Source organism: Felis catus, chromosome D2 (genome assembly GCF_018350175.1).
Source record: "Felis catus isolate Fca126 chromosome D2, F.catus_Fca126_mat1.0, whole genome shotgun sequence".
In the NCBI taxonomy this organism is placed as follows: domain Eukaryota; kingdom Metazoa; phylum Chordata; class Mammalia; order Carnivora; family Felidae; genus Felis; species Felis catus.
Window position 1 is genome coordinate 65,760,540 of NC_058378.1, and position 12,887 is coordinate 65,773,426.

Consider the following 12,887-nt stretch of genomic DNA (forward strand, 5'->3'; position numbering starts at 1 on the left):
TCTCAGCTTCTTCTTTTTCCATAATTTTATCTTCTAATTCACCTATTCTCTCCTCTGCCTCTTCAATCCGAGCTGTGGTTGTCTCCACTTTATTTTGCATCTCATTGATTGCATTTTTTAGCTCCTCCTGGCTGTTCCTTAGTCCCTTGATCTCTGTCGCAAGAGATTCTCTGCTGTCCTTTATATTGTTTTCAAACCCAGCGATTATTTTTATGACTATTATTCTAAATTCACTTTCTGTTATATTGTTTAAGTCGGTTTTGATCAGTTCGTTAGATGTTGTTATTTCCTGGATGTTTTTTGAGGGGAATTCTTCCGTTTCGTCATTTTCAATAGTCCCTGGAGTGGTGCGGGACTGCAGGCACTTCCCCTGTGCTGTCTTGAATAACTTCGTTGGTGGGCGGGGCTACAGTCAGACCTGATGTCTGCCCCCAGCCCACTGCAGGGGCCACAGTGAGACTGGTGTGTGCCTTTTTTTCCCCTCTCCTAGGGGCGGAATTCACTGTGGGGTGGCATGGCCTGTCTGGGCTACTTGCACACTGCCAGGCTTGTGGTGCTGGGGATCTGGCGTATTAGCTGGGGTGGATCCGCAAGGTGCACAGGGGCAGGAGGGGCAGGCTCAGGTCACTTTTCCTTCGGAGATCCGCTTCGGGAGGGGCCATGCAGCACCAGGAGATAGTCAGACCTGCCGGAGGGATTGATCTGCAGAAGCACAGCGTTGGGTGTTTGCGTGGTGCAAGCCAGTTCCCTGGCAGGAACTGGTTCCCTTTGGGATTTTGGCTGGGGAATGGGCGAGGGAGATGGCGGTGTCAAGCGCCTTTGTTCCCCACCAAGCTCAGCTTTGTTGTCCGGGGCTCAACAACTCTCCCTCCTGTTGTCCTCCAGCCCTCCCTTTCTCCGAGCCGAGCTGTTAGCTTATAACCTTCCAGATATCAAGTCCCACTTGCTGTCAGAACACACTCCGACCGTCCCCTCCGCTTTTGCCAGCCAGACTCGGGGGCTCTGCTTGGCCCGCGGGCCCATCTCTGCCCAGGCTCCCTCCCGCCAGTCCGTGGAGCGCGCACCACCTCGCCGCCCCTCCTACCCTCTTCCATGGGCCTCTCGTCTGCATTTGGCTCCGGCGACTCCGTTCTGCTAATCCTCTGGCGTTTTTCTGGGTTATTTAGGCAGTTGTAGGTGGAATCTAAGTGATCAGCAGGACGCTCGGTGATCCCAGCGTCCTCCTACACCACCATCTTCCCAGGATCCTCCCCGCAATTTGCTATTTCTAACAGTGTGAATAAATTACTGTAATTAAAAAAAAATAGATAAATAAAACTCTCAATAAATCAAAAACTAAACAACAAAGTTAGCCAGATAGAAGTCTGAAGGCAGATGTTCAGTGAAAATCCCTTCATATCAAAGATGAGTCTGCAAGAGAGACCTTCAGATGAGAGCACCTTGGTTATCACTGGGGTCCCAGAGAGTATTGGTCACTCTGAGCTTTTTCTTCTCACATCTAGAAGTTTCTAAATATATGTCAACTAACTTCACATTGACTCTTTTTTTTTTTTTTTTAACGTTTATTTATTTTTGAGACAGAGAAAGACAGAGCATGAACGGGGGAGGGGCAGAGAGAGAGGGAGACACAGAGTCGGAAGCAGGCTCCAGGCTCCGAGCCATCAGCCCAGAGCCTGACGCGGGGCTCGAACTCATGGACCATGAGATCGTGACCAGGGCTGAAGTCGGACGCTTAACCGACTGAGCCACCCAGGCGCCCCCACATTGACTCTTTGAGGGATATATAATGCCCAGGCCAGTTTCCCCTATACATTCAATGCATTTCTCACCAACCTTCACCTTACTTCAGTAACGTGATGAATTTTATATAATACGAAATAAATTAGAATTTGGAATATAAACTTGTTTTAAATAAAAATATTTAAAACCAAACATAGTATCTGGTATCTATTCTCTGACTATTTCTCACCAAATAAACTTAATCCAATATGGAGCCAATGGATCATTAATCCTATCTACTTCCTGAAAAGGATATAATACTGGTTTTCTTAAAATAAGTATTGGTTAATTGCATACAACCACCAAACTTGGGGCACCTGGCTGGCTCATTTGGTTGAGTCTTTGACTTTGCTCAGGTCATGATCTTATGGCTCCTGAGTTTGAGCCCTGCATTTGGCTCTGTGCTAACAGTTCAGAGCCTGGAGTCTGCTTCAGGTTCTGTGTCTCCCTGTCTCTCTCTCTGCCCCTCTCTCACTCATGCTTTGTCTCTTTCAAAATAAATAAACATTAAACAAAATTTAAAAAAACCCCAAAAAACAAAAAACACCAAACTCATTTGAGAATGTTTTGTCAGCTCACTTCCCCACTCCATCCAAAATAGTATATGAGCATATTCTGAGGGAAAAGTAAATTCAGTCATTTCTGCTATAATTTCATGTTTTAAAAACATGAATTTCTGGGGCTCCTGGATGGTTCAGTTGGTTAAGTTTGTGACTCTTCATTTCAGCTCAGGTCATGATCTCATGGTTTATGAGTTTGATCCACTGGCAGTGTGGACCTGCTTCAGATTCTCCTTCTCTTCCTCTCTCTCTACCCCTGCCCTGTTCACGTGCGCTCTCTCTATCAAAATAAATACACAAACTTAAAAAAATGAAAACATGAATTTCTTCTAACATGATTGATATATTAGGTATAATTTAAGTATAACACATATTCTGTGTCTACTTATGAACACTTTTGTTTATGTGAAATACAAGTGAATTTGGAGAAGTGTACCCAGCTGAACAGAGATTTGTAGGAATGCATAAAACAAACACACATCACACATTTCAGACATTCACTAACCAGCTCAGTTCACTGTGTTATGAGCTACATCCAGGCACATCTAATGTTATAACTTTTTATCTGCTTTCAGACAAAATCCGACTTCTACCAGTTTATAATAACTCACCAGCTGTACCCTTAGGTGTCCGCTTCCACAATCAAACTTCTAATATTTTGAAGGTAAGGTGTAGTATTTATTGGAACAGTATGGTGTTTCTTAACCACTTAATATATGCAAAACTGTGCTACTGAAATATGTGTGTGTGTGTGTGTGTATGCATTTCTCTGATGAAGTTTTTGAGTTTGTGCCTGTAATTTTATTATTCCCCCATAAGTTCTGTGATGACTGATGTGTGATATTGTACAACACGGAGATGTTTAAGAACACTTGCAATGACAAAATAAAATACTCTATTTAAAAAATATATATATCTGTATAAAAAGTTAATTTAAGAACAAAAAAAGATGTTACTTTAAATGGGTGGAATATCATTATTTTTGAGAGATGAGGCATATGGGTAGTGTTAGCAGACTGTGACGTTCAGATAATGAAAGTGATAAACCATTCCAGACAGTCTATCTGCATGTCATTCAATGTTGTGATTCAAGCAAGACAAGTGTCCATTTAGAAGGAACACTCTCTCCCCTACAGATCCTGACAAAGCCTGATGCTGTCATCCAGACAACAAACGATTACTGAGAAACAGACAGAAGATGGGCTGACCATGGTTTAGAAGTGCACAAGGTCTGAAAATTAAGATAAATTGTTTTGAAAGTAATCTTTTGCTTGAAGTTTGAGGAGCTTTGCTACTGCGACCACCATCATCCCCAAAGGCACTTGTGAGAGCTAGATTTGAAAGCGTGCCAATACATACTTGTTCCCAGGAGAATAGGGTCAGTAAGCTTTTTGCACATGCCAGCCTATTGTTTTACCATTTCACATTTCTTTTCATAATAACCTTATAAGAAATCTTTTTATATGCCCTTTCTGTAAGTGGAAAATGTGAGTCTCAGAGAACTGTATGTATTTGCCTGAATACATACAGTTAGTAAGTGACAGACCGAGATGCAAACCCCTTTATTTCTCCATAATTCTTAACACTTTCTATGAAATCAAGCTAAAAATCAAAGCAAAAAGTGGGGATAAGCTACCTACTTATATACTTACATGTTTATGCCTTTGTCAAGTTCCTGGTTTCTTGTCTGGCACCCCCTCAGTCTCTTATCCTTGTTTGCCATTTCTATTTCTGTCATTTCATTACATATGAATATCTTGCCATTTCCTTGTCTTTCTGCAAAATAGAGACATGTAGACAGATTTGAGAAAATAATGGTGGACTATTCATAATACCTAGTATCCACAAGAGAAGCTCGGGAAAATGTCCTAGGGAAGGTAAGTTAATTTGTCTTCCTGAGGAATTGGCAGCTGGTTCTCATGGCTTTTCTTATGCTACCCAAAAGTATGGGGCCCGATATTATGTACAATTAGGGGAAGAAAAGAAGCACCAAAGATTAGTTTGTGACTTCTCAGCATGAGGAAAGCTGAGGTGATCTGACAGTACATCAAATTTGCATCTTGAGGATATGATAATTTTATTAGCAATGTGAGACAATCTCTCATATTTGCTACAAGTCACAACAGCAATGAAAATTGAGCTTCTTTGCTTACCAACATTGCAGTGACCCTCTGCCCTCTGCCTTCTACTCACATTAAGCTAAAGAGATTTGATCTTCTCCTTATTACTAAAAGAAATGCAGTTTTAGAGAGAGAACTGAGGTAGCAGGGACATTCGAGGAGATAATGAATTCACTGATAAAGTCAATGGAACATCATCCAATAGTCTTAAAAGCTTTGTTTACAATTTTATATGATGAATTGGGTATATATGTTGTTTGGAAAGCTAAAAATGTTACCTGGACATTATTTTAATAAAGATGTAGAAGAGCTGCAGACCGATCTCCACAGACTTATGTTGCATTTTTATCTTAGTGTTAGGCAATTTGAGTAACATTCAACAAATCTTACTTTAAGAAAGAAATTACCCAGCTTATCATTAGGCAGGGCTTTAAAAAATGTCACAAACAAATATGAAACCTAAGTTAATGTCTATAGATGAAAATAACATGCATTAATTTAATGAAATGAACGAGGGAAGAGCATCGAGTAAATTAATGTATTATGAATCTGGTCAGACTATTTTTTGAAAGTTAATTTAATTATCCAATTTTTTTTATTAACTATAGAAGTAGAAACTAATTGGGTTCATGTGGGAAATGCATGAAATTAATATACAAGTAACGAAACACAGTCCTTTTAAATTTAATAAAATTGGGTAAGGAGACTGTCTCACTGATAATAAATGACTGACCTGGTATTTGTTCATTACATATCTCTGTTCCAGACTTTAGTCATGGGTGTCTGGCTGGAACAAACATTTGTGATTCACTTGTCAGGGAATCTTGTGTTTCAGGGTGCAGACGATGATAGTGGCTCTACTCTGTGTGCAATTGTGCTATAAAGTCTCCTGGATGAGCAAATGCACCTGTAGTGCTATTTTCATTTGACTGCCTTCAACCTGTGGTCAGAGCTGCTGGTTTAGAGCCCATTTTTGTAGCTTTCTTGACATTTCAATGCCTAGTGGGCCTAAAGTACTTGTTCAATTTTAACAGCGTCACATCTTTGTATTCCTACAACACAGCCCTGGCTATTTCTGAACATCCACATGATGTCCAAGTAGGCATACCTCTCAGTTGGCATGTAAATGTCAGGACACCTTCAAGGTACTCTGTTTTCTTTATGAACAATTTCACAGCCCCCCTCTGGAGATGAACTGAAAGCTCAGCTCTGCCTGGAGAAGTTTAGGATAGCTCGGAGGTGAAAGATGATCTGGGGCGAGGCCCCAAATCCCCAAGGACTATCCCATGTGGCATTCATGAAGTTACCTCAAACTCATTAGACTGATAAAATTGTTAAGCTTAGGGGCACCTGGGTGGCTTAGTCGGTTGAGCTTCAGATTCTTACTAGCAGGAGTCAGTGATGCACCTTGTTGCAAGAGAGCGCTGCATTTAATCAAAACCTGTTTCCGTGGACCTTCCTGAACAGAGTGGTGGTTGTGGAGGGCTATTTCTTGACTTACAGGTTGTCTCTCGCTCCTCCCTTCAATTTCCCCTCTTCTTCTCCTATTTGGCTATGCTGTGTAAGGTCCTCATTTCATGTACTAGGCCATGCATTCCCCCCACATTCTTTCTTTGAATGCTATATTTTTGCTATTTTAAAGAAATCAACCAGTGTTAAAGGCTATCTCCAGTCAGGATTCTCGCTGCTGCTGGCCATTCTCAGCTCAAAGTCCTGCAGGCTCTTCTGACTCCGTGTGCATCCATAGGGTTCCTTGAAGAATCCCCTCCTTATAATTCATCATCCCATAAGTTCAGCTTCTCTTTGGCCATTCAAGCCAGGGGCTTCTTCCAACTCTCCCCTTTCTAAATTAATCACTGACACCTGTTGATGATATATTTGTTTAGTTTCTCTATTTGCAATTCCCTCCACACTCACACCCGAGGGGCTTCTTACCTTGCCTCGATTACTAGGACGGCCTTCCCTGCTGTCTCTGCCTTCAGCCTTGCTGGGGACATTTTGGCTACTTGAGAACACAGTAAGCCCATCATCAAGGAACTTGTCCTGATGTAATATGTCCACTGGGGCGTGGAAAGGGAACACCTCAGGCCTCTGGTGTTGATCTATCTGTGATTCAAGGTCTCACTGGGGGTGGAGGTAAGGGGAGGTGAGGGTCTTCTGAGCCATAGTTTTGCTAAGGCCTTCAGCCTAGAAGTCCAGCCGTATTTTCTGCCTCAAGGAAACAAGATCCTGGCTATATTGCTTCTGAAAAGGAGAGGTAAGTCTTGGGTCTTCAGGATCATGGCACTGGCCAGTGTTACTTTAATGCTGGGCAAGAGTGAAATCAGAAACACAGCATGTTCTTAGAGCTAGAACAAATAGGGAAGACAATACCTGCAAAAGGCAAGTTATTAAGTCGGGGGGCCATCTGAGAGCTATTAAGAAGTTTTATTTCGGTTTCTTAAATCACCTTCTTAACTTTGGTGCCTGAAATTCCACATAACAACTATTCCTTCTAGCCCAATGTACTATTTTGTGCAAAAAACTTTTTTTTTTTCAGAAAGGCAATATATATCAATTACAGTTGACCCTTGAACAGCATAATTTTGAACTGTGCAGGTCAAGTTCTACACAGACTATTTTGATAAATAACTAAAGTACTGTAAATGTGTTTTCCCTTTCTTACAATTTTCTTAATAGCATTTTCTTTCCTCTAGCTTACTTTGTTGTTAGAATACAGTGTATAATGCATATAACATACAAAATATGTGTTAATCAACTTTGTTATCAATAAGGCCTCTGGTCAGCTATAGGTTATTAGTAGTTAAGTTTTTGGGGAGTCAGAAGTTATGCATGGATTTTCAATGGCAGCAGGGGATTGGTACCCCTAACACTCATGTTGTTTAAAGATGAACTGTCTATATCATTAATTATTCATCATCTGTTCCTCCTTTCTTCTTTCCCTCCTTTATCCCTTCCTTCCCTCCCTTCCTTCTTTCTTTTCTTCTTTTGCATCTAGCTTTTTTTTTCCACTTACCGTAATGGTTACATGGTTCATCCACATAGTAGCATGTATCAATATTTCATTCCTTTGATATGGCAAAGTAATATTCCATCATATGTTTATACCATGTTTTGCTTATCTACTCATCAGTTGATGAACATCAGGGCTGTTTCCACTCTTTGTTATTATAATTAATGCTGTCATAAAGATTCATGTACAAGTTTCTGTGTAGACATTATGTTTTCATTTATTTTGAGTATATACCTGGAAGTGTAATCGATGGGTCCTATGGCAACTTTGTTTTTAACATTTTAAGGAACTATCAACCTGTTTTCTAATGTGGCCACACCATATTACAATCCTACTAGCAGTGTATATGGATTTCAACCTCTTCACATAGTCACCAATACTTTATTTATTTATTTATTTATTTATTTATTTATTTATTTATTGTCTTTTTGATTATAGCCATCCTAGTGGATGTTTTATCTTCTATATTGGCTATTAATCACCGCTGTGGTCCTAGAATCTAAATCTTCATTTTTCTTCTGTTTTCTGATACAATCAAGTATCCTCTTAAAGAAGTTATATTCCAAGTCCTCTTGATGGATTTACAGAGACTCTCATATAAAGGGAAACTTAATAATAATACCAAGCATTTGCTGAACACTCATCATGGGCCTGGCCGTCCTCTAAACATGTATTATATCTTTACATCTTTACAACTACTCTGTCCTGTCCATCCTGACAGGAAAAATGTGACCATAGTGATCTACTATTTTGAAAAGTTACTGAACAAAACATAACTATTTTAAAAGCTATTTGCAAACCTATGTCTTCACCTGTCTTGGTTTTCCCAAATATGTTGTTTCATTTCTCCCATGAATGTCCTTCAAATATTTCCTATTACAGAGGAAATTATATTTTTCAGAAGCCTTTAGCACACTGTAAGAGCACCTGACAAGTTCATTAAGCTCACAGAACCCCACCGGGAGAGCAAAGGAGAAAGCAGGATGCTTTAATGCACCACTCAAGCTTTCTGCAAGTTGTTTCACTCCATGTGCCCTCTAATCAATGGGTTTCTCAATAAAGTGGGGGGAGGGGGTGTTACTGAGGTACAAGAGATAGAGTTTGATTGATAAAGTAGTTTGAGGGTTGTGCCACCCAAGGTAGAAAAAAAAAACTCAGGAACTGAGGGTGAAGGAGTCACTTGCCCCATTAATGCAAACAGATTATTTTCACTCCTGAAGGTTGCACACAGGGAATAATCATCCAGAAAGAGTTTCTCATTTTATACTTTTCTTCTATAAATGCTCAAAAGCCAATATGTACAGAACTATTAAGCAAAATGCCACAATGGGGTTCATAGTTTGTAATTTTCAAAAACAACAACCAAAGGCTGCTGTACCTCATAAATTATGCAGTAAGAGGTTTTGAGTAAGATGGAAAAACAGGAGTAAAACCTACACTCCCAGCAGGCAAAATATTGCTTGACATTTTTAATAATAATGAAACATAAGGCCACAGTGGGGCCAAGCTAAAATGCATTTGCATGTCAAAGAATAGGTTCTATTTAATTTGTTTAGCCTTCTTTCTTAGCTATTCTCTTTCCTTTGGAATAACTTCAAGGTTATGAAGAATATAATAAATGTCTAAGTAGTTGAAAGGAGGTATGAACACAGATGAAAACAGCTGATTTTCCAACCAGATGCTGGAAGGTGAGAAATCTGCATGCAAGAAGTGACTTCTCTCCTTTGCTTCTTGAATGCAGTTATGTTTCATTTTTAGAAGGCAAAAAAAGGAAACCAAAGTATTGGCCAGCTCGTGCTTGTGTGATACATATATATATTCCTGACCGTGCATACATTTAAGGATGCTGTTTCTTGTCCTGAGGAGACTTACCTAATTGTCACATTTTTGGCCTTTCCTCAGGAGAAATGCTATGGTAACAATACCCTAAAGTTTGACACCAAATGTTTTATCCCCCCCCCATTGTTCTTCCTTTTCCTCATTAGGAGAGAGAAGTTGGAGCCCTGATTTATAGTGAAATTGGGTTTTGCAGGTTCTGATTGAGTAATGAGAGAACACATTATATAAACTTTGGTTAGTCTGAAAAGCTGTAAGGATATTGGAGAACAAAACAATTAAAGGAAAAAAATATTATAATTACAAAAAGTCATCCCTTTCTATTGTATGATTGGTTTTTATTTCTCATGAAGTAAATTGAAAAGTTTTTTTTTAATGTCTGATACATCAATCTATAGATTTTTCCTCTTTTTAATTAATGCTGTGAATCTTCCTTAATTGAGAAAAGACTTTGAAAGAAACTAATTTATGTTTCAAATATCATTTTAAGTTACCAGGAAAGCATCTTGTGGGCCTGTGGCTAAATGATTCAGTTGGTTGTCACAATGTGTGGATGAGAAAGAACTGAGTTTTTCAAGAGCTTACACTTTACACAAAAATATTTTCCAAGATTTGGATTTTGTTGAGCTGACCTTTAATGCACAGAAGAGATGTTTGAATACCATTTGGAGACATGTGGGGTCTGAGCTCTGTATTTGTTTGGATCTGTTCACTTTGCTATGGCCCCTGCTAAGGTGCTAAGGTGAGAACTATTTCTCCAGGGCAAGGCAGACTGTGCCCAAGTGCCTGACATTTACTAGGAACTCAAATATTTGAAAGAGGATATGTGTTATAGCACAAGTAAATGGATGACATTAAATTATAGTCACACCTGTATGATTTGTTTTGAACAACAGTATTTATTTGCATGTTATGGTGGCATTGGTGGAGAATTACATAGTAGGATACTCACAGTTAGTGAACTATAGGGTATTGGACCACAGCTCATTTATAGAATTTGAGTTGGCCATGAATAAATTAATCTAACATGGTAGCCTAGTAATCGCTTGTTTTGTTGCAAACTTAGGTGGAATCATTCTTAATTTCCCAGTGCTATCCTTTTTCTTTCCCTCACGGACCTCCACTATTGTGTTTTTCCCCTCCTAGTGATTCCCATATAGCTGGGGTTCCAATGCTTACTCTTTCTCCATTTTATTGTGTTATTTTGATAGACCACCTCATCTCTCCTCACTGAAGTTGTTCATTTATAAGAGGAGATATACAGACACCTACTTCTTAGTGTTATGAAGTTTTAATATAGTAGCATATGTCTTCTACTGGGTACATAGAAACTTGTAGCAAAAATAAGTTACCTTTGCAGCAGCAGAAACACAAGCACCAGTGTCAGAGGGGAGTGGTGATATACTGAAAGGGAAATGCCTTGACTGAGTATAATTATATATCTATTACAAAATATTTTTGGTGAGGGAAACCATAAACTTCAGCACAACCTCACATTGTTGGTTGTTTCTTCTATATCAGTATTGTAGTAGAATATTATTCCATAAGAAAGTAATATATTTTGACATGATCATGTCAAACCTTTCTTGACAAAATGTAAATCTCTTAATATAAAGAGATTGGAAAATATTACTAAATAGCTGTTACCCATGATCCATTATGAAGATCTCCCAGACTATAAGATGCACTCATTTTTTTTTCAGTTGTGCTTTGATTATTTATACTTGGGGGAGGGGGATAAGCTTTTTCAAAAAGTCTATTAGGATAAAGTTGTCTGTATCAGAATTGGTCACCAGAGCCAATTTTTAAAAATATTTTAAAGCTAAGTTATTAATATTTTTAAAGTATGGAAAGAACTGTTAGAAAAGTAATTTATAATTCATTTTGAGTTCTGAAATGGGGAAAAGGAGATCGCATGTGGCTCAAATATCTGCCTGATAACATGATCAGTTTTGTAGTTTGTTGCTTTTTAATCCACCAAAAATAATTTTACAATGCAACAATTTTAGACAGCTTCTTTGTTGCATTTTTTTGCTTTCTACTTCTTTAGGCTACAATGCCCCACTCTTTAGTACCAAGACTTCACTTGCTGAACTCTATAGGAAAGCGCTATTAACAAAGCGTCCCCAAAACAGCAGTCTCTGCCTATGAAGTTCACTGATAACTGCTTGCAGATTCACAGCTCTATGTGGTCACTTGACCTATCCCTATTCAGTGTTGTATTCTGTTCTTGAGAAAATTCTCTCTTTCTTCATCTACCTTAATTTCATGTTCAATTTTAAATAATTCAAGAATTTGGGGCTGTCACAGTCAATGGAATTTAAAGTGTACAATGTAGGGGCGCCTGGGTGGCGCAGTCGGTTAAGCGTCCGACTTCAGCCAGGTCACGATCTCACGGTCCGTGAGTTCGAGCCCCGCGTGGGGCTCTGGGCTGATGGCTCAGAGCCTGGAGCCTGTTTCCGATTCTGTGTCTCCCTCTCTCTCTGCCCCTCCCCCGTTCATGCTCTGTCTCTCTCTGTCCCAAAAATAAATAAAAGTTGAAAAAAAAAATTAAAAAAAATAAAGTGTACAATGTGATGATTTGGTAAACGAATACATTATGAAAGGATTCCCATTATCAAGTTAATTAATATATCTATCACCCTATATATTTATGTTTGTTTGTTTGCTTGTGTGTTTCTTGGCTTGTTTTTAGTTTCATTTTTTTTTTTTATTTTTTGGTGAAATACTTCTACTTTCTTAGCAAATTTCAATTATACAATACAGTATTATCAGCTCGGGTCACAATGTTATCCATTAGGCCCTCAAACTTTATTCATCTTACAAGAGAAAGTCTGTCTATTTTACCAGCTTCCCCTCCTTTCCCCCACCCCCTAGCTCCGGGCAACCATCCTACTCTGTTTCTATGAGTTTATTTTTTTTTTCCATTTTTGAAAAGATTTCATACATAGGAATGATACCATGCAATATTTTCTTTACCTGTCTGGCTTATTTCACTTAGCATATGTACTGTAGGTTCATCTATCTTATTGCAAATGGAAGATTTTCCCTCTTTTATAAGGCTGAATAATATTCAATTGTGTATATATATATATATCTCATTTTCTTTATCCTTTCATCTGTTGATGAATGCTTCCATTGTTTTTATACTTTGGCTATTGTGAATAATGCTGTATTAAACATGGTAGTGAAGATCTCTCTTTGAGATAGTGATTGTGTTTCTTTTGGATATACAACTAGAAGTGGGAATGTTGGATCATATACTACCTATATTTTTAATTTTTCAGAGAATCTCCATACTGTTTTCCATTCTTGCCAACAGCGAACATGGGTTCACCTTTCTCCACGTTCTCATCAACATCTGTTATCTGTTGTCTTTTTAGTAATAGATACCCTAATAGGTGTGAGGTGGTTTGTCAGTGTGGTTTTGATTTTCATTTCCCTGATGATTTGTATTTTAAGCACATTTTCTTTTCTTTTCTTTTCATTTCTTTTCTTTCCTTCCTTCCTTCCTTCCTTCCTTCCTTCCTTCCTTCCTTCCTTCCTTCCTTCCTTCCTTCCTTCCTTTTTGTTTGTTTT

At 38.7% G+C, this 12,887-nt stretch overlaps 1 long non-coding RNA gene across 1 annotated transcript in view; it reads left to right on the top strand.

Moving 5' to 3' along the window:
- Nucleotides 1-2,907: 2,907 nt before the first annotated feature.
- LOC123380909 overlaps nt 2,908-12,887 on the top strand; it is a 62,669-nt gene continuing 52,689 nt past the window's right edge. The window contains exons 1-2 of the long non-coding RNA XR_006587306.1: nt 2,908-3,003; nt 3,476-3,568. This is a non-coding gene — a long non-coding RNA (uncharacterized LOC123380909). The remainder of the gene's footprint in view (nt 3,004-3,475; nt 3,569-12,887) is intronic.